The sequence below is a fragment of the Phacochoerus africanus genome, chromosome 16, assembly GCF_016906955.1.
Source record: "Phacochoerus africanus isolate WHEZ1 chromosome 16, ROS_Pafr_v1, whole genome shotgun sequence".
Taxonomy (NCBI): Eukaryota; Metazoa; Chordata; class Mammalia; order Artiodactyla; family Suidae; genus Phacochoerus; species Phacochoerus africanus.
The window spans coordinates 14676135-14700719 of NC_062559.1; the positions used below are offsets into that span (position 1 = coordinate 14676135).

General features: G+C 43.2%; 1 long non-coding RNA gene across 5 annotated transcripts in view; it reads left to right on the forward strand.

The window, feature by feature from the left end:
* The window catches only part of LOC125117799 (uncharacterized), a 129200-nt gene extending 113682 nt beyond the window's left edge, over positions 1–15518 (forward strand). For 2 of the 5 annotated variants that reach the window (XR_007132726.1, XR_007132728.1), the window contains one exon: positions 11464–11911. This is a non-coding gene — a long non-coding RNA (uncharacterized LOC125117799). Of the gene's footprint in view, positions 1–11463; positions 13508–14210 lie in introns of those variants that run through there. The other 3 variants (XR_007132724.1, XR_007132727.1, XR_007132725.1) reach the window with 3 other exon arrangements.
* The last annotated feature ends 9067 nt before the right edge of the window (positions 15519–24585 follow it).

Genomic DNA, 24585 nt, shown 5'->3' on the forward strand with positions numbered 1-24585 from the left:
TTGTTAAAACCAATGCTGCTAGGACCATTTTGGTACACATAGACACCAGTGTACATATATGTGTAAGGGCTTCTCTAGGATAGAAATTGCTAAGGTGCAAATGTGCATATTTTCAGCTTTACTAGATAACAAATTGTTTTCCAAAGTGATTGCACCAGTGTGCCTTCCCCTGCTCTATAAGTAAGATTATGCTGCTCATGAACATTAAATACCATCAGTCTCTTTCATTTTGCCGATCTCTTTCATTTTTACTGATGACTACAGAGGTTGAGTATTTTTTTCATATGTTTATTGGCCACTGGGATCTTTTCTTGTTACCTGTAAGTCTTTTGCCCATTTTATTTCTATTTGGTTGTTATTTTCCTAATGATTTGGAGGTGTCCTTATAAACTCTAGATAATAGTCCTTGGTTGATTATATATGTGTTGCAAATATCCTGTAACACTCTGGGGGCCTGGATTTGAAAGCTCTTTATGGTATGTTTATATGAAAAGAATTTTTAATTTTAACGTTATCAAATGGGCCTGTCTTTACCTTTAGTGCTTTTTGTATCTTCTCTAGGAAACCCTTTTCTAACCTGAGATCAAGAAGGTGTTCTCTTTTCTCATCTTCTAAAAACTATACCACATTTTTATTATAATTTATTATAAGATATCGGATATAGTTCCCTGTACTATCCAGTAGGACCTTGTTGATCCATTTTACACATAGTAGTGTGTATCTGCTGACCCCTAATTCATCCCCTCCCCTCCTTTCCCATTTGGTAACCATACATTTGTTTCCTATGTCTCAGTCTTTCTATTTTGTAAATAAGTTCATTTGTATCATATTTTAGATTCCACATATAAGTAATATCAATTGGTATTTGTCTTTTTCTTTCTGACTTACTTCGCTTAGTGTGATAATCTTTAGGCCCATCCATGTTGCTGCAAATGGCATTATTTCATTCCTTTTTATGACTAGTATTCCACTGTGATATATATATATGTGTATATATATATATGTATATGTATATATATATGTGTATGTATATGTGTATATATATATATATATATATATATATATATATATATATATATTCTTTATCCAGTCATCTGTCAAGGGACATTTAGGTTGCTTCCATGTCTTGGCTATTGTAAATAGTGCTGCTGTAAATATTGAGGTGTATGTATCTTTTTGAATTGGAGTTTTCTCTGGATATATGCTCAGGAGTGGGATTGCTGGGTCTTGTGGTAGTTCTAGTTTTAGTTTTTTAAGGAACCTCCATACTGTTTTTCCACAGTGGTTGCACCAATTTACATTCCCACCAACAGTGTAGGAAGGTTCCCTTTTCTTTACATTCTTGCCAATGTTTGTTGAGTGTTTTTTGATGATAGCCATTCGGACGAGTGACATTTTGATTTGCGTTTCCCTGATGAGTAGCAATGTTGAGCATTTCTTCATGTGCCTGTTTAATTCCAGTTTGGTTATGGAACATACTTTGTATGATTTGAATCATTCTAAAGTTATTGAGACCTATTTTATGGACAAGATTATGGTTTATCATGATAAATATTCCATATGCATTTTTTTTTCTTTTCTTCTTTTTTAGGGCCACATTTGCAGCATATGGCAGTTCCTGGGCTAAGAGTCGAATTGGAGCCATAGCTGTTGGCCTACACCGCAGGTAATAGCAATGCTGGATCCTTTAATCCACTGAGCGAGGCCAAGGATCAAACCTGCATCCTTATGGATACCAGTTGGTTTCTTAACCCACTGAGCCATGACAGGAACTCCTCCATATGCATTTTAAAAGAACATATATTCTGCTATTTTGGGGTGGAATGTTCTATAAATTTTCTTTGATCAAGCTGATTGTATTGTTCAAGTTTCATATATCCTTACTGATTTTTCTGACTATCAATTATTCTATCAATTATTGCAAGAGGAATATTGAAATTTCTTGTTACAGTTGTGGATTTGTTTACTTTTCAACTTTATCAGTTTTTGCTGCATATATTTTTAAGATCTATTATTGGGTGCGTAAACATTCAGCATAGTTATATCTTGCTGATTTGTTGACCTCTTTATCACTGTGAAATAGTCTTCTTTATCCATGAAATATTATCTGCTCTAAAGGCAAGTTTGATATTAACATAATTCCTCAAGCTTTTGATTAATGTTAGCATGGAATAAAGTTCTCATCCCTTTTCTTTTCACCTAGTTGGTTCCTTGTAATAAAAAAAAAATGCTTCTTATAAACAGCATGTAGTTTTATTATAACTTTTTATCCAATCTGTTTATCTTTGCCTTTTAATAGGGGTATTTAGACCATTTTCATTTAATGTGGTGATTGAGATAGTTAGGTTTAAAGCTGTTATTTGCTATTTATTTTATATTTTTCTCATCTTTTCTTGGTTCTCTTTTTTTCTTTTTTCTGCATCTTTTAGATGAACTGAGTGTCTTTTATGATTTCATTCTACCTCTTTCATGAGATCATGAGCTAAGATTCTTTGTTTTATTTTTAAGTGGTAGCTTTAGGATTTAAAGAACGTGTTTTAACCTGTCATAGTCTCAATGCAACTTCTAAAATAAGGTTTCATGTTCACTCAAATTTACCAATATGAGTGTTAGTTTGAGATTATTCTTCAGAGCAGTTCATCCAAATGTGAAGAGTATAGCACACTAGCTAGGCTTTCTGAGAAGTTATATTCAATGTTACTATTGTGAACAAAGAAAAACAGAGTGTTATTCACGCCCCTAGTTCTACAAGGGTTAATTTGCAACCCACTGCACCTGGCCAACAGAGCACTGGGAGAGGAAGAAAAAAACTGGGTGAGGCCCTCTGTGCTTTGGATAAACAAGCCCTTGGATAGTTAGATGCAGCTCAGGAAGAATTTCAGTGACCCCAGATTCTTGCATCTTCCTATACACAGAAGAGCTGTAAAATCCTTAACTTGAGATACCTGTTCTTTGAGATTAGTGATAACCTTTTACCAAGATGTATACTTGACTGTATATATTTCCTAGCCCCCCCAAATCATATGTAAATTGACTTCTCCCCACCTTTTTGGAGCAGTTTCCTCAAAGCCACTAGAGGCTGTCTCCTGCTGTGGTCCCCAGTAAGTCCCTGAAGATTGTGCGTGTTTCTTTAGGTCAACACTGTACACATTGATTTTGGATTTTCACCTCTAATGTTTGCGTTGTTAAAATCATCTGAATGGGACAGACAGGGTTATATTTTCTTACGTGGCCTTTGTGAGACATTCTGAAGAGTTTGTAACCTTGCCTTTGACAGGTGTGCACACAGCCCCAAATAACTTACTTGCCCTACAACACAGCCCATGAGACCAAAGGGTTAATTTAACAGTTCTTGTGAGATAAATTCATCTACGGGTCAAGATAACTATAAATACATATGACATTCAGTGATTAAAATCAGATCAAGGAAGGAGGGTGACATAAGACTATTCATTTAACATTCACTTTGGAGATAAAAGCCAGTAATAGACTTTTTTCCTGGTACAGTCATTTCAAGCAATTTGCCTAAAAACAATACTATTATTTGGGAGTTCCCGTCGTGGCGCAGTGGTTAACGAATCCGACTAGGAACCATGAGGTTGCGGGTTCGGTCCCTGCCCTTGCTCAGTGGGTTAACGATCCGGCGTTGCCGTGAGCTGTGGTGTAGGTTGCAGACGCGGCTCGGATCCCGCGTTGCTGTGGCTCTGGCGTAGGCCGGTGGCTACAGCTCCGATTGGACCCCTAGCCTGGGAACCTCCATATGCCGCAGGAGCGGCCCAAGAAATAACAACAACAACAAAAAAAGATAAAAAAAAACAATACTATTATTTCAGGTAGTCTTGAAAAGATGTGAAATTGCTTCCCATGCCACCTTTTACCCTTTTCACAGACACTGAATACACAGGTCATAATTGTCATTATTGCTTAACTTTTCTATAATTAATACAACATCAATTTTTTGTTGGTTTACCTGCTTTAAAATTTCATATTCCAATTCCTTATTCCAAGATTGGGAGAAGATAATAATGAAAGAAAGTTTGGCCACTTTTCAGCTAAGGGAAGATTAAATATGTAACAGGCTAAAATTGGGGACCAAACCCAACACAATGATGTTTGAATGAGGATTAGGGTTTAGACTCTTTTTGCACAAACACAGAATCGGAAAGACCTAATTCTTGGAGAGCTTCACGATAAAAACAAATGAGATTTGCTACCCGCACTTCAGTAGGAAAAAGTGGTGTGAAAAATAGAATGACCAATCAGGGAAGCTGTTGCCTTAATTGTACTTGGCTCTGGTCATTTCCTCTCCAGAGAAATTCTCTTGCTATGCGTGCTGAGGCCGTAAAAAACGGAAGTGCGTGATGAGAAGATTAGAAATCGTGTCAGACAGAGAACACTCAAAAGAAATAGGAATAAAATGCTCAGAAAATAAACTGAACAGGAGAAGATACTGTCTTCAGAATTTGAAGAACTGTCATGTGAAACTTTTATAACTATAAGCATTAAGACCAAAAACAGAATGCCTCCAGGAGTTCTCTGGGGCACAAAATAGAGAGATTATGACAGTTAAGATTGTCCAACAGGATTTCCTGTTATGGCTCAGCAGTAATGAACCCGACTAGTGTCCATGAGGATGCAGGTTCAATCCCTGGCCTCGCTCAGTGGGTTAAGGATCTGGTGTTGCTGTGAGCTGTGGTGTAGGTCACGGACACAGCTCAGATCCCATGTTGCTGTGGCTGTGAGGTAGGCCGGCAGCTGCAGCTCCAGTTTGACCCCTAGCTTGGGAACTTCCATATGCTGCAGGTGCAGCCCTAAAAAACAAAAATGAAAAAACAAAAAACAAAAAAAAGATTGTCCAACAAATTGGTAAACTGCCCCCCAAATCTCTGAACTCATCATTTTTCCCTGGGTTGGGTGACCAGCTATTAGAGATGCTGTAAATAATGCCTCATTGAATAGGGAGCAACGGTATAACTCTATGGCAGTGGTTCTCAGATTTTTTGGTTTCAAGACCCCTTAATACTCTGAAAAATTATTGCAGACCCTGAAGAGCTTTAGTTTAATATTAATTTCTAATATTTGCTATATTAGAAATTAAAACTGAGAAATTTAAGAAATACTAATGTATTAGTGCATTAAAAATAACAATAATAAACCCATTACATAGTATATAAATAATATATTTTTATGCAGGAATGACTGTTTCCCAATACAAAAATTGAGAGGAGTAGAGTTATTTTGCATTATTTACAAACTCTTTAATGTATAGTTTAAGAGAAGACAGCTGAATTCTCATATCTTCTCCTGCATTCACTCTGCTGCAGTATCGCATATCATGTAGCCTCTGGAAACTCCACCATGTGCTTTTGAGAGAATGACAGTCAAAAAGTAAAATGCTGGAGTTCCCATCGTGGAGCAGCAGAAACCAATCCGACTAGAAACCATGAGGTTGTGGGTTTGATCCCTGGCCTCACTCAGTGGATTAAGGATCCGGCATTGCCGTGAGCTGTGGTGTAGATTGCAGGCACGGCTCTGATCTGGCGTTGCTGTGGCTGTGGTGTAGGCCCCGGCTACAGGTCCCATTCCACCCCTAGCCTGGGAACCTCCATGTGCCATAGGTGCGGCCCTAAAAAGCAAAAAGCAAAAATAAATAAATAAAGCATAAATACGTACATACATATATACATACATACAAGCAAAATGGATTTTCAATTTGCAAGTAATTTTCCCTGCTTTCTCAGTTCCACATAAACTTTATTACAATTATGCTGTGAACATGTTGGGATAAATACAAAGTTAAATTACAATTGAAGAACACTCCAGCTTGTACTAAATTTTTTGAACTAAGTTTAAACTTACATGTTTTCGCAATACTAAATATTTTCAGATCATATTTATAAGAATGCATTTGCTTATGCATAAGAAAATTTATGTTTTTATCAATTTGCAAAAACATGTACTTGCACATTATGTGTCAAACTTCTGGCAGATTGAGATCAAAATGTGCTCATTTACAAACAATAAAAGCTTATCATCACTGAAACTATTAAATTGATTGGTCTAAATATTTGCTTTTGTGGTACCATATTACAAAAGCCCAATAACCCACCAAAATCTATTTCTCTACTTTTTAGCACTGCTGTAATATTTAGATTATTCTCAAAACAAGCTAAGTTTATGGCCTAAATCCACAGCTTATGCCTAGTAATCAGGTAGTAATGACTATGTTTGTTTAGCAAAAGATGAAGTTGTCTACTCACTTTCCAAAAGGATCTAACTTCTAAACTCATCTTGCTTTTTCTCATTTGTTGCTAACAATCTCCTGTTTCTATGTATCGCTCATGTTCTTTTTTTACCTAGTCATCTGATTTTTTCCTACTGTTGCCATCCAGTTCCTAGGTAAGGCTGCACTTCAGTCAATTGCTTAAAGTTTTTTTCCCATAGGAGTTCCCTGGTGGCTCAGTGGGTTAAGGATCCAGTGTTGTCACTGCTGTGGCTCAGGTCACTGCTGTGGCGTGGGTTTGATCCATGGCCCTAGAACTTCTGCAGGCCACAGGTGTGGCCAAAAAAAAAAAAAAAAATTCCCACATAAACTTTTCCAACCCAAGCCTTCGTATTTCTTCTAATTTAAGAGAAAATCTTCTTTGGAATGCTAGGTCCCCAAAGTCATATCAAAATACCCTACTGATACAATGGTGACCTGACCAAGGGAAGGGAGAACGCCACCTTTATGGAGTCTCATTAGAATCTCAGAAGAGACAGGCAAAGTTGAAATATTTAAGGAGACTTTTGAAGTCTGATCTTTTGAAGGAGGAGTGGGCAGAGGTGGGGCTTGATTAGAACTGAGGAAGAGTCGGACGTAACAGGTTAGGGTTGGTGGGTTCAGCCAGGTGAGATTTTTGAGGATATCATTCAGAGATTCTTAGGGTGTAAACTGTCATTGAAGGCTTTGTATGGAAGGGCTGGTAAGTCGTTTGTTGTCCTGAAATGAACAGTAAAGTTATCTGCAATGTCATCTTCCTGGGCAAGAATCTCCTGGAGGAGCAGGCTGATGAAGAAAGTGAGTTCATGATAAGGCAGATATAGACAATGCGCCCTGTGGAGTAGATTGGTTCCATTCTCAGTGTGGTCCTCATTAGAAGCACCATATGATTTTTAAGGAGAAGACAATTTTAAATAAATTTTGTATTATTTATTTATTCATCTTTTTAGGGCCACACCCATGGCCTATGGAAGTTCCCAGGCTAGGGGCTGAATCAGAGCTGAAGCTGCCAGCCTGCACCAGAGGCACAGCATCGCCAGAGCCACGCCGCAAATGCAACCTACACCACAGCTCAGGCAACGCCAGATCCTTAACCCACTGAGCGAGGCCAGGGACTGAACCCGGTCCTCATGGATATTAGTCAGGTTCATTACCGCTGAGCCACAATGAACACCTGAAATTTTATATTTTAAAAATATATATAAATACTAGACATAAATGTATTTATAAATATGTATTTAGTGAATGAATGAATGAATGAATGAGTGAATGAACGAAAACTCCAGGTAAGGAGGAGAAACTGACCAACCAGCCTGATTTTGTCCCCAGCTTCCTCCTTCCTCTCTGAATTCTAATATTTAATGTCTTTGTCACCACCATGTCCAGATTTCCCTGAGTACAGTTTGCAATTCCAGCTCAATTTGAAACAAAAAATATACTTTCTTTCGAATTCCCTTGGCATAGCTAAGTTAACAAGAACTTTAGAAATTGTTCACTCCTAAGAAAATATTGAGACACACAGAAAGAAAGAACGCCAACAGTCAAACAAAAGAATGACGTCTACGGCAACCAGTGGTATGCCCACTCACACCAGTCTGTGCCGAGGAAACAGAACCATTTACTTCGTCAAAATTCCGTGGTTGTTTCTTCAAGGCAGCATTGCCGATACTACGTGGAGCGCTGATTAGCAATGTACACTCTCTGATTTTCTGAGACCGTTCCCGAAGTAGTCCACGTGCACAAGATGCTCCTCTGCTTGGCACCCAAGACCTACAGTCTGGACTAGCCCACCCTCTGGCCCATTCTCCCGCCTTTTTCTTTGCCAGTGCCTCTCCAACCATCCGAGCCAAGATGCTTGCCCTTTCCTGGACTCCACCCCTTCACTCTGTCAAGGTGGCTCGGTTCCTGCTGTAACCACTTAAAATGCCCTTCCCACACTCTCTGTAGGATGTGGCCCAACTCCAACACCTCTTCCAAATAGAACCCCTCTGGGACCTCCCTCTCCCATCCTCCCTCCTCCGCATTCCTCCAGCCCTCGCCCCGCGTCTCACAGCCAGTTGTCTCCGTCTGCTCTAAGGAGGTGGCTGGGGCGCGGTTGACCACACATTGGTGGAACGGCCTTGACTTTGTTCGCTTTAATTTAGCTTGGCGTAAGCCTACCGCTTTGCACACGTCTGCGGTTCTCCTGTAGCTTTAACCCCAGTGGTGGTTTTCTCAGTGCATTACAGATGAGTAGATGCGTAAGAGAAATGGGAAAAGAATAAGAACATCCGAGATGTTTAACTCTCAGGTCCCAAGGAACTACTGCCTGTCAAAATTGTATTTCTCCTGCTTCTGGTTTCCAGGCAGGAGACACGTAGAATCTTATTTAACCATAGATGTTCTTAGTTATTACTTTTTTTTTCCCCACATAAAGTATGACTACCTGAAACCTGCAATTGATCCTGGATGTTAGGAATTAATCCAAGGATGGAGAGCGGATTCCACTTCATGTGGTCTGAGACCCATGAGAGGTTCTTGGCCCTTTCCCTCCAGAGAGCTGACTGGGGTTGAGAAGGCATGTCAGACAAGAGGGTGCCTTCATAGGCGGGTCGTGGTCTTTCCCTTCCTTCCTTCCTTCCTTCCTTCCTTCCTTCCTTCCTTCCTTTCTTTTTTTCTTTCTTTCCTTTTTGTCTTTTTGGGTCGCACCTGCAGCACATGGAGGTTCCCAGGCTAGGGGTCGAATTGGACCTACAGCCATCAGCCTACACCAGAGCCACAGCAACGCCAGATACAAGCCGCATGCATCTTCAACCTACACCAAAGCTCACAGCAACACAGGATCCTTAACCCACTGAGCGAGGCCAGGGATCAAACCTGCTTCTTCATGGATACTAGGCAGATTCATTTCCACTGAGCCACGACAGGAACATACTATGAAAAAAAGTTTTGTTTTTTTTTTCCCCATGTCTCTCATTTCCCCCACCATCTTGGGGAACCCCTGCCTGCCTTCCCGGGTCCTATCCCTAGTGCTTAGGACAGCCACAACCCCCCGGGGCCTCTAGCTGATACGTGTATTGAATATCATCTGCTTAGAGCAGCTGCCGCCTTGGGCAGCCCTGGAAGTGGGTCTAGGGCTACAGAGAGAGGAGCACATCTCTTTGTTCCTGGTGCTTTGTCTCAGCTGTGGCAGACATGGGGCCGGGGAGAGGGTTCCCCCTTTGTTGCCTTGCCAACCTCAAGCAAAAGGACCCGCTGACTGACCCAGGCAGAGGCAGGCCTTCATGGGATCGTCCAAGCCTTGAATCCCAGGGAGGGTAGGGACTGTTCCCATTGAGGCCGAGGTTCTCCCTCTCATATCATACCCATTGCTTTGCAAAGTTCCTTCCTCAAAGGAGTAATGAGGGGGAGCTTTGTCCTCAGCCCCTTTTCCTACCTAGACAAGAAAACTTGCGATTCTGAGTGAGACAAAGAGCTAAGTAACAATCTGAAGAGGAATCCATTATTTCTCTGTATTGTTGATAGCAATTTGCATACTGTAGTAGTTGACAAAGGGGCATATTTTCACTGAGAAATAAATACCGTAACTAAATGACTCCAGCACAGAAGGCATCACACATTTATATTAACCATTATTACTTTCATGAGTAATTTCCTGTGATTATTGCATGTATCCAGATTTCATTCTTTATTTTTATTCTTTTAGTTGCCAGCCTGACCTTCTTTAATCTTTATTCCATTACTTGGCGTTCTTGTGGTAGCGCAGTGGTAACAAACCTGACTAGTATTCATGAGGATGTGGATTCAATTCCTGGCCTCAATCAGTGGGTTAAGTATCAGGTGTTGCCCTGAGCTGTGGTGCAGGTCACAGACTCCGCTCAGATCCCACATTGCTGTGGCTGTGGTGTGGGCTGGCAGCTGCAGCTCCGATTAGACCCCTAGCCTGGGAACCTCCATATGTGGTGGATGTGGTCTTGAAAAGAAAAAATTTTTATTCTGTTACTTATGAATTCTATCAGTTTTCAAGGTTTTACTTCTCCGTTAATACTAATAGAGGAGTTCCTGTCGTGGTGCAGTGGTTAACGAATCCAACTAGGAACCATGAGATTGCGGGTTCGATTCCTGACCTTGCTCAGTGGGTTAAGAATCCGGCATTGGTGTGAGCTGTGGTGTAGGTTGCAGACGCGGCTCGGATCCCGCGTTGCTGTGGCTCTGGCGTAGGCCGGTGGCTACAGCTCCGATTGGACCCCTAGCCTGGGAACCTCCATATGCCGTGGGAGCAGCCCAAGAAATAGCAACAACAACAACAAAAGACAAAAAAAAAAAAAAAACAAGATTGGGGTGGTATAAAAAATTTAGTGAACAATAGACATTGTTACTGAAAATTAAAATTGTCTTCAATAATATGATTAGAGAATATTCCCAGGACCAAAAAAATATATTTTCAGATTAGAAAGGCACCACAGAATATAAAAACACTGGAGTTCCCGTCGTGGCGCAGTGGTTAACAAATCCGACTAGGAACCATGAGGTTGCGGGTTCGATCCCTGCCCTTGCTCAGTGGGTTAACGATCCGGCGTTGCCTTGAGCTGTGGTGTAGGTTGCAGACGCGTCGGATCCCGCGTTGCTGTGGCTGTGGTGTAGGCCAGCAGCTACAGCTCCAATTAGACCCCTAGCCTGGGAACCTCCATATGCCGCGGGAGCGGCCCAAGAAAAGGCAAAAAGACAAAAAAAAAATACTAATAGAAAAAAGAAAACCCTGAGTTTCCTCATGCCCAGGATGAATAGAAGAGGTGATGCCTGAGACCTAGAATGCTTGAGTGACTCGTTCCTGTTATGAATGGGAAGTAAAGCCTAGAAGAGTGTTGGCTGTGGAAAAAGGGAGACCTGCTTAGAATCTCAGTTTGGTCACATCATAGTTTTGTGGCCTTGGTCAAACTCTGAATCTCTGTCTCTTCATCAGTAAAATGTAACGTGATGAAAAACCACTTCCCCAGGGCTTGGTGAGAGCCACATGAAACAGCAGGTATCACCCACTGACTCTATCCTTCTTACATTAAACCACATGAAATCCACATTTTTGTATTTTAAAAAGTTGAGTGTTTATACATTTATATGGTTTAATCTTACGTTAGCTAGTAAGATGCAAGGCTGGAATCCAAGCTCAGGCCTTGCACTTCCATACTTTGCTAACTTTTGTGGGCTATGAAATGTATTTTTAGTTGGACGTGGAAAGAAGAATGTTTGCCTGCCGTTCCAGTTCTACAAGATTCAAGCCATGAACTTTCCCTGCAGTCACCTGGAGGGGAAAACCAAGGAGCTGGAGAAAACCAAGGAGCAGTCTGTGCTTTCGATCCACCGGCCCCTAGGTAGTTAAGATACACATCTAAGGAAAAATTTCAAATGAACCGAGTCTTGTTCTTGCCCTACATAAAAGAAGCACTAAAGTCATTAACTTGGGATGTCTGTTCTTTGTGACTAGCGGCAATCTTTTAATGTTCAACCACATGTTTCTTGCAGCAAAAAAACCCCCAAAAAACAGAAAAAACTTTTGCTTTAATCTGCCTCCCCCCTTATCTCTTCAGAGCAGTTCCTTGGGGCCATCTGAGGAGCTGTATCTGGGCTATAGCCGTCAGTAAGTTCCCCCAATAAAACTGAACTCACAATTTTTATGTTGTTCATTTTTATTTCAGTTGATAGACAAATGCTGCCAAGTGGATTATGGAGCTTAATACAGGAGATGTGTGAAGAGAACAGACAGGAAGAGTGGGAGAGAAAAAGAAGTTATGGACTCAATGCAAAGCTCTAGACTTTACAAATATAATGAGCATCCAGTTATTCTGCCTCTCAGAGAGCAATGGGGTATATGTGGCGAGTATCTCAGTTATCTTCCTTAATGTCAGTATCATTGGTTAGGGAACATGCTGGTAAATTTTATGTGTTGACTTGACGAGGCCACGGGGTGCCCAGACATTTGATCACATTATTTGGGGTGTGTCTGTGAGGGTGTCTCTGGACGAGATTACATTTGAATCGGTAGACCCGAGGGAAGCAGATTGCTCTCTGCAGTGAGGGGGGCCTCACCTAATCAGTTAAAGACCAGAATAGAAAAAAAAAAAAAAGACTAAGAGGGAATTCCGCCAACCTGACTGCTGGAGCCAAGACACATGTCTTGTCCTCTGACTGGAACTCACACCCCCAGCTCTCCTGGGGCTCCATCTTGCTGACTGCAGGCAGATCTTGGGACTTCTGTGCAGCCTCCACAATCACATGAGCCAATTCCTTGTAATAAATCCTCTTTGTCTCTGTCTCTCTCTTAATTAAAGGGGATCTCTCACTATATCAATCCTCTTATTGGTCCTGCTTAAAAATCCTGTTAAAGATCAGAAAGAGAGAAGTATATATGGATGCATATTTATATACATAAATACATACACACATTCTCACATATGTATGTATGTATACATGTAGTGGGAGAGACAGAATGTCTCTTGTCTGTAGAAGGAAGTGTATGTGTGCTATGAGCCCTGTGCTTAGGAGAACACTAACTCATATAGAGATGGATGCCAAAGGTTCTAATTTCCTTTAGCAGGTGCACTCTGGAGCCGCCATCCATACTCATACCTAAAGAGTTTTTTCAAAGATAGCGGTGTAAGCCGTGCCCATTAGACTGATATTTTCAAGGTCTGAGCACAGGAACTCCCTCGTCTGTTTTTAGGCAGCCAGCGTTTGTTCTGTGAGGTTGTGACTCCATTAGAAAGGTTCCTGTGGGTGAAATGGAGTGTGTCTCAGACTTCAATGGGACCGTGTCCTGGACAGGGTTTGGGACTGTGTGTCAGAAGACCTGCATTTGAATTTCAACTCTGCTCTTTATTGGCTCTGAGAAGTAACTTTTTTGAACTTTAGATCTTTCACCTGCAAAGTAAGCATAACAAAGTCTAGCTCAAACAGGTCTTTGGAAGACTTAAGAAGACAATATTCACGAACTGCCCATTGTAACTCTGTAGGGTTTTAAGAATACGAGTTGTTGGCATGTATTATTGTATGTTTGAAAGGAGTTTGGATTTTGGATTTGTGTACTCAGGTTAATCTTTTTGAGCCTAAGGATCTTTGTGTGCTAAAGATCAAAAAGAGAGAGAAAGTAAGAGATTATAGCCTCCTTTGGCTGGTTCTTGTGAGGATTAAAGAGCATAATGTATACACTGCCTCTTGCACAAATCCTGGCAAGGCAGTGCTTTCTTCTTCCTATAAAAATATAATTCTTCATTAAATTAATAAACCATGAGTTACATTAATGTGACTCTAAGAGTATATATATATATATATATATATATATATATATATATATATTTGTTTGTTTTTGTTTTTGCCTTTCCTAGGGTCACTTCCTACGGCATATGGAGGTTCCCAGGCTAGGGGTCCAATCAGAGCTATAGCTGCCGGCCTACGCCAGAGCCACAGCAACCAACACACGAGCCGAGCCGAATCTGCAACCCACACCACAGCTCACGGCAACGCCAGATCCCCAACCCAGTGAGCAAGGCCAGGGATCGAACCTACAAACTCAGGGTTCCTAGTCGGATTCGTTAACCACTTCACCACGACAGGAACTCCCTCTAAGAGTATATTTTTAAGTAAATAAAGAAATCAAAGAGGAGTTCCCACTCTGGCACAGTGGAAAAGAATCTGACTAGGAACCATGAGGTTGTGGGTTTGATCCCTGGCCTTGCTCAGTGGTTAAGGATCTGGTGTTGCCGTAAGCTGTGGTGTAGGTCGCAAGCGCAGCTTGGATCCCACATTGCTGTGGCTGTGGTGTAGACCAGCAGCTGTAGCTCCGATTCGACCCCTAGCCTGGGAACCTCCATATGCTGCAAGGGGGGCCATAAAAAAGAAAGAAATCAAAGTGCAGCCCACACACAAGTCCTGTCAAGTGATGTCTGCCTGTATCTTCCATGATCACCTCTTTCAGCTACACGGAGCTTCTCATCCTGAATCCTTCTTGGCCCGTCGAGAACCCGGAACTGTGGAACACAGACCTCCCACCTCCAGCTTGTCTCACAAGAACACTGTTGAGCCGTATGGCTGACAGATGCATAGTGTCTCTGCTTACCTGGTTCTCAAGACTATCACACAGTCATGAGCTTGCTTAGGATTTCACAGGAAGGAGAAGGAGATTTCTGCTCTGAATACTTAGATGAGCCCGATAAAGAAGGACATTCTGAACTCATCGCAAATTCAGAGCTCCCTCACCCAGGTCCATCTCTTTACAGATCGTGTAACTGCTCAGACTGAGAGATCCTAAGATGTAGATGAGTTAATGTTATACTCCTCAGTGTGGTTCAGACTCATGGGAGGTCATTTTTTCCTTGGCAGTGAGATAAGAAGGGAAATGAAGGGGCTTTCTAAAGAATTCAATCCTGGTTCCATCCTCTTTTTCGCTCTATATGCTCTTAGCCTGGAAGATGGCACCTGTAAGACAGCACTAACCCACCCGCAGGCTGGATTAATAAAACCTGGATGTAATCAGGCTGCACAGAGGGGTGATTCCACACCCCTCCCTTCATTCTAGAACCTCTTGCCCAGAGACCCACCTCAAGGGTGGAGAGAAGGACGCGTACTTGTGGTTGAGCGATGACATGAATATGACTCTCTTTAATGAGCTGGGTCCCCTGATCCAAGCTGGCCTTTTGTCACTGTTCTTCATGCACTGGAAAAGCCCTGGCAGTGCAGGGCTTCTGTATGGGGCCTCTGCAGTCGGACTCCTTTGCTGCCTGTCACCTTGTCATATAAAACTCTGAGATCGTTGCCTTTCACTGGAGTCACCTTAGCAGGATCTTCGGTGTATTTCTCTGGATGCTGTGTTGCCCCCATAAAGCAGCACATTCTGCTCCCAGGGAACTCTTTAAAGGACAGCGTTCTCTCCTTCTCACCTGCTCCCTCACTGACTCTTCCCTAAGGGTGGTGGAATGACTTGGGTGGTGGATTCAGGACTTTTCCTGAATTTGAATTTTGCACACTTGAGACAGGCTTTCCCAAATCTTCACTCTCCGTGTGTATCCCAGAGAAAGAAAGCCCGTCTTTAGGTTGCACACATTTCCCCCCTGGAAAAATGACCAGCCTCTGAAAGGGAGACACAGTGGTCCAGCTTTCCGTGGCCCTGGTGGACACATTTAATCCAGGGGGGTTTGTGATGCAGCCTGTCTGCAAAGGTCAAACCATATTCTTCAAGGAGTTCCCGTCGTGGCTCAGCAGAAACAAATCCGACTAGGAACCATGAGGTTGCGGGTTGTGGCCTCACTCAGTGGGTTAAGGATCCGGCGTTGCCATGAGCTGTGGTGTAGGTGGAAGACACAGCTCAGATCCCACATTGCTGTGGGTGTGGCGTAGGCTGGCCACTGTAGCTCCAATTAGACCCCTAGCCTGGGAACCTCCATATGCCATGAGTGCAGCCTTTAAAAAAACAAAACAAACAAAAAACCTATATTCTCCAAGTCAGGCTGGTGGGAAACAAAGCTGATATTTTGATCTCCATAGGCCTGATTCTTGTGTCTATGGTTCAATTTGTTCTCAACTCAGCAAATGAAGAGCAGTCACCCTCAAACTGTGATAGAAGGTGATTAATACATGATGATGATAACTTTGACTTTTAATTGCCCAGGGATTTCCATGCTAAGAACATACATTATGATATTTTTCTGAACATCAGATATGTGTTCACTTGTCAAGAAAAGGCTGATGCTTTTAAAATAGAGAAATCAACTTTTGTGGGGGGGGGGAATTAAGTCCACTTATGATTTGGGTAAATAGCTTTCCAAGCTTTGCCACCAGGGTAGCTCTCTTTGAGATTTTTAAATGACTATGAAGAGAGCCTTTGCAAATGTTGGCTTTTGTTCCTGCCTTTTTAAAATTAATATCTATATATAGTCTTGGCATTAGTAATGCAACAAGGCTGATGTCTCTTCAGTGCCAGAGTTTTATCAGGGGCAGCTCGGGGCATGTGGCCCTAAATCAGGTTTACCCAGATGACAGATGCCTGTTCCCTGGACAAAATCAGCCCTCTGAGAAAGGCTATGTCACACGGTGCTGGACACTGAATCCCAGAGTCGGTTACCTGCCTCAGACCCCGGCTCCATCTTAGTCACTGTGATCCATGGTAGCTTTTAACCTTTCCAAGCCTCATTTTTTTCTTTTAGGGGGATAACAGAAATTATCTTCTAAGTTTCTTGTTGGAATTACTTAAATTAACACTTGTTATGTGCTTGGATAATGCCTACCATGTAGTAAGAACAATGGTTCTGGACTCAGACTGCCTAACTCAACCTGCCAGCTCTGTAGATCTTGCTTCCTCTACAAGTTCCTCGTGTGTAGAACTGGTATAACAATACTTACCTCTTTGGGTGATTATGACACAAAGCTGAGAACATCCGTGCAGAGTTTGTGGCAAGCAGTAGCATAAATAGTAACATTTCTGTCATGGAAAAAAACAAACAAACAAAAAAAGATTGAGGAAGACAGTCCAGTTCTGATATGGCAGCTGCACTGTTTGAAGAATCTAGGCTCCTTCTATCCTGCTGCTTGGTCCACACTGTCTCATGATTACATCTGGCTGCCTGAGCCCCAGCCATTACATCCACATTCCAGGTAGCAGAAAGGAAGAAGGGGTAAAGAAGGGATGGTATAATCCTTTACTTAGCTACTAGGTTTACCAAGAAATGTCTTAGAAAACTCAATTCCCTTTGCTTGGTTAGCATGGAATTGGAACATTTTCTCAACTATAATTTTACTTCTGGAGTTCCCGTTGTGGCGCAGTGGTTAACGAATCCGACTAGGAACCATGAGGTTGCGGGTTCGGTCCCTGCCCTTGCTCAGTGGGTTAACGATCCGGCATTGCCGTGAGCTGTGGTGTAGGTTGCAGACGCGGCTCGGATCCCTCGTTGCTGTGGCTGTGGTGTAGGCCAGCAGCTACAGCTCCAATTAGACCCCTAGCCTGGGAACCTCCATATGCCGCGGGTGCGGCCCAAGAAATAGCAACAACAACAACAACAACAAAAGACAAAAAAAAAAAAAATTTACTTCTTATAAAACCTGCTAGGGATTTTTCTGCATTCATAATCAGAATGAATCACATAGTTTCAGAAAACATTTTCCCCCAAGCAGCTTCATATACTGTTGCATGCGTGTATAGGCATGCTGCAGTCCATGGGTTTGTAGCGTAGATATTTATCATTTACATTTTATGGAGGCTGCCCTCTGATCATCTTAAACTTTTGGGGTCAGAAACCCATTTGAGAATGTAAACTGGTACAGCCACTATGGAGAACAGTATGGAGATACCTTAGAAATCTATACATAGAACTTCCATATGACCCCACAATCCCACTCTTGGGCATCTATCCAGACAAAACTCTACTTAAAAGAGACACGTGCACCCGCATGTTCATTGCAGCACTATTCACAATAGCCAAGACATGGAAACAACCCAAATGTCCATCGACAGATGATTGGATTCAGAAGATGTGGTATATATACACAATGGAATACTACTCAGCCATAAAAAAGAATGACATAATGCCATTTGCAGCAACATGGATGGACCTAGAGAATCTCATACTGAGTGAAATGAGCCAGAAAGACAAAGACAAATACCATATGATATCACTCATAACTGGAATCTAATATCCAGCACAAATGAACATCTCCTCAGAAAAGAAAATCATGGACTTGGAGAAGAGACTTGTGGCTGCCCGATGGGAGGGGGAGGGAGTGGGAGGGATGGGGAGCTTGGGCTTATCAGACACAACTTAGAATAGATTTACAAGGAGATCCTGCTGAATAGCATTGAGAACTTTGTCTAGATACTCATGTTGCAACAGAAGAAAGGGTGGGGGAAAAATGTAATTGTAATGTATACATGTAAGGATAACCTGACCCCCTTGCTGTACAGTGGGAAAATAAAATAAAATTAAATTAAATTAAAAAAAAAAAGAATCATGGATCATACTATCTGGACCTCATCCTATCTCTGGAATAATTCTGCATATTCTTAAAGCTGGGATAAGTCTTGCATTCTTATACTTGTAAATGAAAAACTCTTAATAAATGCAGAACTGTGATTTAAAAAAAAAAAAAAAAGAAAGAAAGAAACCCATTTGAGGATATAAAGGACACCTTGGAAGTCCTCCCTGGAAGAATGCACATAAAAACATACACTCCTGGAGTTCCATTTGTGGCTCAGTGGTAACGAACCCGACTAGTATCCATAAGAAGGTGGGTTTGATTCCTGGCCTCACTCAGTGGGTTAAGGATCCCGTGTTGCCATGAGCTGCGATGTAACTCACAGGCATGGCTTGGATCCTGCATTGCTGTGGCTGTGGAGTGGGCCAGCAGCTGCAGCTTCAATTTAACCCCTAGCCTGGGAACTTCCATACGCCGCGAGTGCAGCCATAAAAACAAGATAAAAAAAACAAAACACAAAAAATAAAACGGGAGTTCCCATCGTGGCTCAGTGGTTAATGAATCCGACTAGGAACTATGGGGATGCAGGTTTGATTCCTGGCCTTGCTCAGTGGGTTAAGGATCCCGCATTGCCATGAGCTGTGGTGTAGGTTGCAGTCGTGGCTCCGATCCCGCATTGCTGTGGCTCTGGCGTAGGCCGGTGGCTACAGCTCCAATTAGACCCCTAGCCTGGGAACCTCCATATACTGTGGGAGTGGCCCTAGAAATGTCAAAAAGACATAAATAAATAAATTAATTAAATAAAACAAAACCAAAAAACCATACACTCCTAATGGTGCATGTAGTGGATTTTTATTGCATTGAAAATGTATTCCTTTCTCAGTAATAAAATAAAAATATGTGCAACGATTTATGATTCATTCCCTCTCATAAATGTTCAAACTTGGCAAATTGTTTTGACAATGGGCTTTCCTTTTCTCTTAACAAAAGAAAAAACTGCCTCAAGTTTCATCATGTGCTGCCTCTGCAAAGTTAGTGAGTTTCTTGGGAGTGTGCTCCCATTTCTTGAAAAAATCTTGTGATTCAAGTGGTGATTCAAAGCCCTGATTCTGATGAAACTGATGACGCCTGCAGCAGTACACAAAACTTCTTTCAGGATTTTCGCAGAGCACTGAAATTTATAATGAAATGTGGGGCCTCCTCAGAAACTGGAGGAGTCCCTCCCCCACCCTAGGCAGCCCCACCCCATTATTCTGTTTGTGGTTCTTTTAACGTTATTTGTTACTGTATGAAATTATCATATTCCTTTGTTTAAAATTAATCCTTTTTAAAATATCGTCTTAAAATCTTTTCACAGGATCATTGAGTTTTTGGCGCTGTATTGAATTTTGAGCCCCAGGCGAGTGCCTCACTTGACCCACCCTCATCTTGGCCCTGGGGTCAGACAGGGCAAGACAGGTTGGAAGGTGAGAGGGAGGCAGTATTTACGCCACAGAAACGCAATCACTGCAGATCAGAACTCCCCCGCTACCCGTCCTCCAGAGAACTGGTTATTAAACATTATCAGCAGACCACTGCCAACAATCCTCAGTGTCAACATCCTTTGTCCTTTATCCAACATCTCTGAGTGCTGGGTTCATGAAATTGCTGTAAGTGGAAACACGCGCCCCCTGGAGGACAATCCTTCTCCTGCAGCTCTTCAGAGGGCGCTGTTTCTTCTCTGCGAGTCTTCATTCCATTGAGCCTAAGATCAAGGTAAATAGCCCCATGGAATATTGAGGCTTTTAGTTTGTTTATTCCTCTCTTAGCCTCTCAGTTACTTTGAATTACACGGCATCAAACTGTAAGCCCCACTCTCCTTTCTACTGACCCCAGGGTCACTCTTCCAATTTTCACGACTTCTGTCACCATTCTCAGAGACTTTCAATAATCATATAATCCTTGGTGCCTCTGATAGCTCAGTTAGTTGACTCCCTGGATGTTAGGAACTTTTCCTCTCTTTAATGTTACTACCAATAAATCTACTACCATTAAATCTCAAATTCAAGCATCACATCCTGACCAGTATCTTCTACTCCATTACTTTAATACTCGTACATCATCAATTCCTTGGCATCATTAAGGCCTCTATTCCACTAATCTTATTTCATTTCATTGTCTACCACCTCCACCTTCCCTAGATGGTCAACATCCCCTCGTCCTAGAGGCCTCTTTTTTTTAGGGCTGCACCCATGGCACATGGACGTTTCCAGGCCAGAGGTCTAATCGGAGCTGCAGCTGTCGGCCAAGACTACAGCCACAACACCAGATCTGAGCCGAGGCTGTGACCTACACCCACAGCTCACGGCAACACTGGAATCCTGCCCCACTGAGCGAGGCCAGGGATCAAACCTGCATCCTCATGGATTCTAGTCAGGTTTGTTTCCACTGGGCCACAACGGGAACTCCCCTTGATTTTCTCTTTACCCAGCTTAGATTCCCTGGTCTATCACAATAATGGCTCTTTGCATTTATGTTTAGGCTGGCAAATGGATTTTTTTTTCTGTTCCCATCCGTAAAGAAGATCAAAGACATTTTGCATTCTGACAGAACAGACAATAGTATGCATTTACAGATCTTCCCCAGGCCTAAGTTAACTGTCTTGCCTTCTGTCATAGTTCAAAGGTATCTACGCATTCTCTGTTGGCTCAGTGGGTTAAGGATCCAGGGTTGTCACTGCTGTGGCTTGGGTCGCTACTGTGCCAGAGGTTCAATCCCTGCCCGGGAACTTCCACATGCTGCAGGCATGGCCAAAAAAAAAGATATCTGGACATCCCACCTTGATCCACCATACCAATGACAGCATGCCAATTGGACTGTCTGAGCAAGAAATAGCTAGCACATCAGGGACCTCAGAAAGAATCATGCACTCTAGAGGGCAGGACCTAAACCCCACTGAGACTCAGGACGCATGCCACACCAGTGAAGCTTTTAAGGGTCCAGAAGTTGGGGTATTCAGGAACATTCCACTCAAGGAAAGAACAAATTATTGCCTCTTGAAACTATCATAACAGGCAACTTTTTATCCTGGAGAAAAAGCAAGGCTGCAGCAAGCTTATTAAATTTAGAAGCTGACTGTTGCCTAAGTATTTGGGGCATCTTGTGCCAGAGGGCTCACCAGCAAGAAGAGTCACCATCCTGCCAGGTGTAATTGCCCCTGATCAGGGAAAGGAGGCTGGGTTCCCCTTGCTCCATTACTACTGATTGGATATGTGCAGCGACTCCAGAATGAAGAGGCTATATGATCAAGTGTGGGTCATACCACTAGGGAAGTTTCACAGACCTGCAGAGGTCATGGCTGCAAATGAGGGGAATTTAGGGTGGAGAATGGAGGATGGAGAAGATGAGTTCCAGTTGTGGTCCTGACACCAGTTGCAGCACAGTGGCTGCTGTCCACCCCACTAACTACCGTAGGTGCAGGGCTTGTTGCCTAGGCATATAGTCCTGTTGGCAGATGGCCTTCAGCAGTCAGACCTTCAGATACTGCCTCCACTGTGGAAAGCCACCTTGTCCAATGTCCCACCCCTTCCGGAGGGACCCACAGCCAGTTCCTGATCCACTCTGTGGGATCGTTTGAACACCTGGCTATCTCAGGGCAACTGGGGACACCTCTAATGGGCCCTTATGGCACCAGAACTCCCTGGAGAGTTGGCCGAGACTGTTGCTTGGCCAACTGCATTGCAGCCTGACTTCTCCCTCTGCCCACTCCTGCTCCAGGCCCTTCACTTCACAGGTGTGTATCCCGAGGGTTCTACTGAGTAAACATCCTGTGGGCTCAATTCCACCTCAGGGTATGCCTCCTGGAGAAGCCAACCTGGGACACTATCCGAGACCAAGATACCATCTTCTCCCTCCTGGACACTGTAGCAGGCCACTGATGGGTCTCTCTGCTTCCCTTCTTATACCCCTGAGTCTGTTCTACCCACAGAAGAATGGTCCTTTGGAGTTCCTATCATGGCTCAGCAGTAATGAATCCGACTAGTATCCATGAGGATGGGGGTTCAATCCCTGGCCTCGCTCAGTGGGTTAAGAATCCAGTGTTGCCATGACCTGTGGTGTAAGTCACAGACACAGCTCAGATCTGGTATTGCTGTGGCTGTGGTATAGGCTGGCAGCTGTAGCTCTGATTCTGTCTCTAGCCTGGGAACTTCCATATGCCGCAGGTACAGTGCTAAAAAGACCAAAAAAAAAAAAAAAGGAATTGTCCTAGAGTGTGCATCAGATCACGACACTCCACTGTTAAAAACCTACCTACAGCTTCCCGTCCCTTTCAGAACAAAACCTAACACTTCACGATGGCCCTTCGAGGCTCTGCATAGTCTGACCCAGGCCCACCTTTCCCTGGGTAGCGGCGCTCACTCTCTCTGTTCCACCCGCTCGGGCTTCCTTGCTTCTCCACCACTACGCCACCCCCACCCCACACACAAAGCAACTCAGCCACCCGCAAGGTCCTTGCAGGCTTCTTCTCACCTACCACAGTGTGTCTCTCTGGGTATGCATGTGGGTGACCTCCTCTCCATCCTCCTTGTCAGTGCTGCCCACCCTGCCCTCATCTCCATCCTTATCACCGCCTTTATTTTCATCTTGTGGCTTATCATCATCTGCCCAGATATCACATTAGCTTGTTTTTAGGTATGTTTACTACCTGTTTCTCCTGCTGGAAAGGAAGCTGCATATGATCAGACACAGTCCTGTTTATCTCTGTAATCCTAGGGCCTAAAACAGTACCTGTTGGCATGAAATATTCAGTAAATATATATTGAATGAATGTGTTGAATGAACACACCTCCTCCATAAAGGTACGAAACTTGCTCATCCAATACGTGCACAGAGATCTCTGCTTCACATAGATTTTCTCAGCAGAGGTATGGGTCTGACCAGTAAGGATGAAACAGAGGCTGGCAGCCCAGAAGTTATCAATCATTTCATCCAAGTCCATGCTGATGGATAGTGACAAGCTGCCTGAAAATACCAGAACCTATGTTAGCAATTCTGTGGTTTACCAATTGGCACCTTCCCACCGCCTCCAAAACCAGGGCCCCAGTTAAATGAGGCGAGCCACATCCATCTCACCAGTAACCTGTTCCTAAATCAGAGCGCAGGAGACTGATTTCTTTACACTACGAAGCCCATTCCTATCTCCCCACCTCCCCTGCAATGAGGTGTGGGTAAGTCTCTCCTCTTGTCACAAACCTCCTAAGTTCCCTCGCTCCAGAAAGGAGCCACAGGCAGCAGAGGTTCTCAGCCGCAGAGCCACTACAGGTTAGTATAAAGAGTTCATTGATGCCTTAGGCATTTCTTACAAATTAAAGTGGTCTCAAAGTTATCTCTGTTAGAATGTCTCCCTCACTCCCTGGCTTTCTCTTAGGCTTTTTGGACTGGAAGGAAAAGGATGGAGTCGCTGCTGCGGGGGTGGGTGGGGGGGGATGGTGCAGAAGCCCACACGTGCGCTCGAAGAGTGAGGCGGGCACAGGTGCTCATGGTGTGGAGCATGGCTGCCCTGTGCCCATAACTCCACCTCTGGGGGTTGGTTTTTTTTTTGGTCTTTTTGCCATTTCTTGGGCCGCTCCCGCGGCGTATGAAGGTTCCCAGGCTAGGGGTCTAATCGAAGCCATAGCCACCAGTCTACGCCAGGGCCACAGCAACGTGGGATCCGAGCCGCGTCTGCAACCTACACCACAGCTCACGGCAACGCCGGATCGTTAACCCACTGAGCAAGGGCAGGGACCGAACCCGCGACCTCATGGTTCCTAGTCGGATTCGTTAACCACTGCGCCACGACGGGAACTCCTGGTTCCTTTTTATTTAGATGCTCTTAAGTGATGTGAGCTGAGGGAGGCATTTGCCTCAGTGCAGAATTTAATGGGAGGAGGGTGCCAAAATCTCAGTAAACAAGACAGTGTATATTTTAATGCAGTATTTAAAAAGTGTAAATTGATGCCAAAAAAAATCCATGATGAACAAAATATCAAAATTTTAAAAGAAGGCCACTTACTAATGTCTTGGTCATGGGCAAATTAATATTGGCAAACCTCAGTTTCTTCAATGCCCCCAAAAGGGAAAGGAATGTAGTCAGTTATCTCTGCCAGGAGGTTGTAAAGATCAAATCAGATAATGAATCTGGAAGTGCCTGATACACGGATGGCGCCCAGAAAAGAGTGGTTGTTATTGCACAAGAATTTACTGAATAGCTGTGCTAAAGGTGGCAAAATGTTTGTTTCTCTCTCTTGCTCTTTTTTTTTTCTATTCTGCATTATCTATGAGGAAGATGAATATTGACCATTCTCCTAATGCTGTTTACCATCTAAACCTCATCTTGTGAACAAGCAAATAAATACTGACACAGCTCC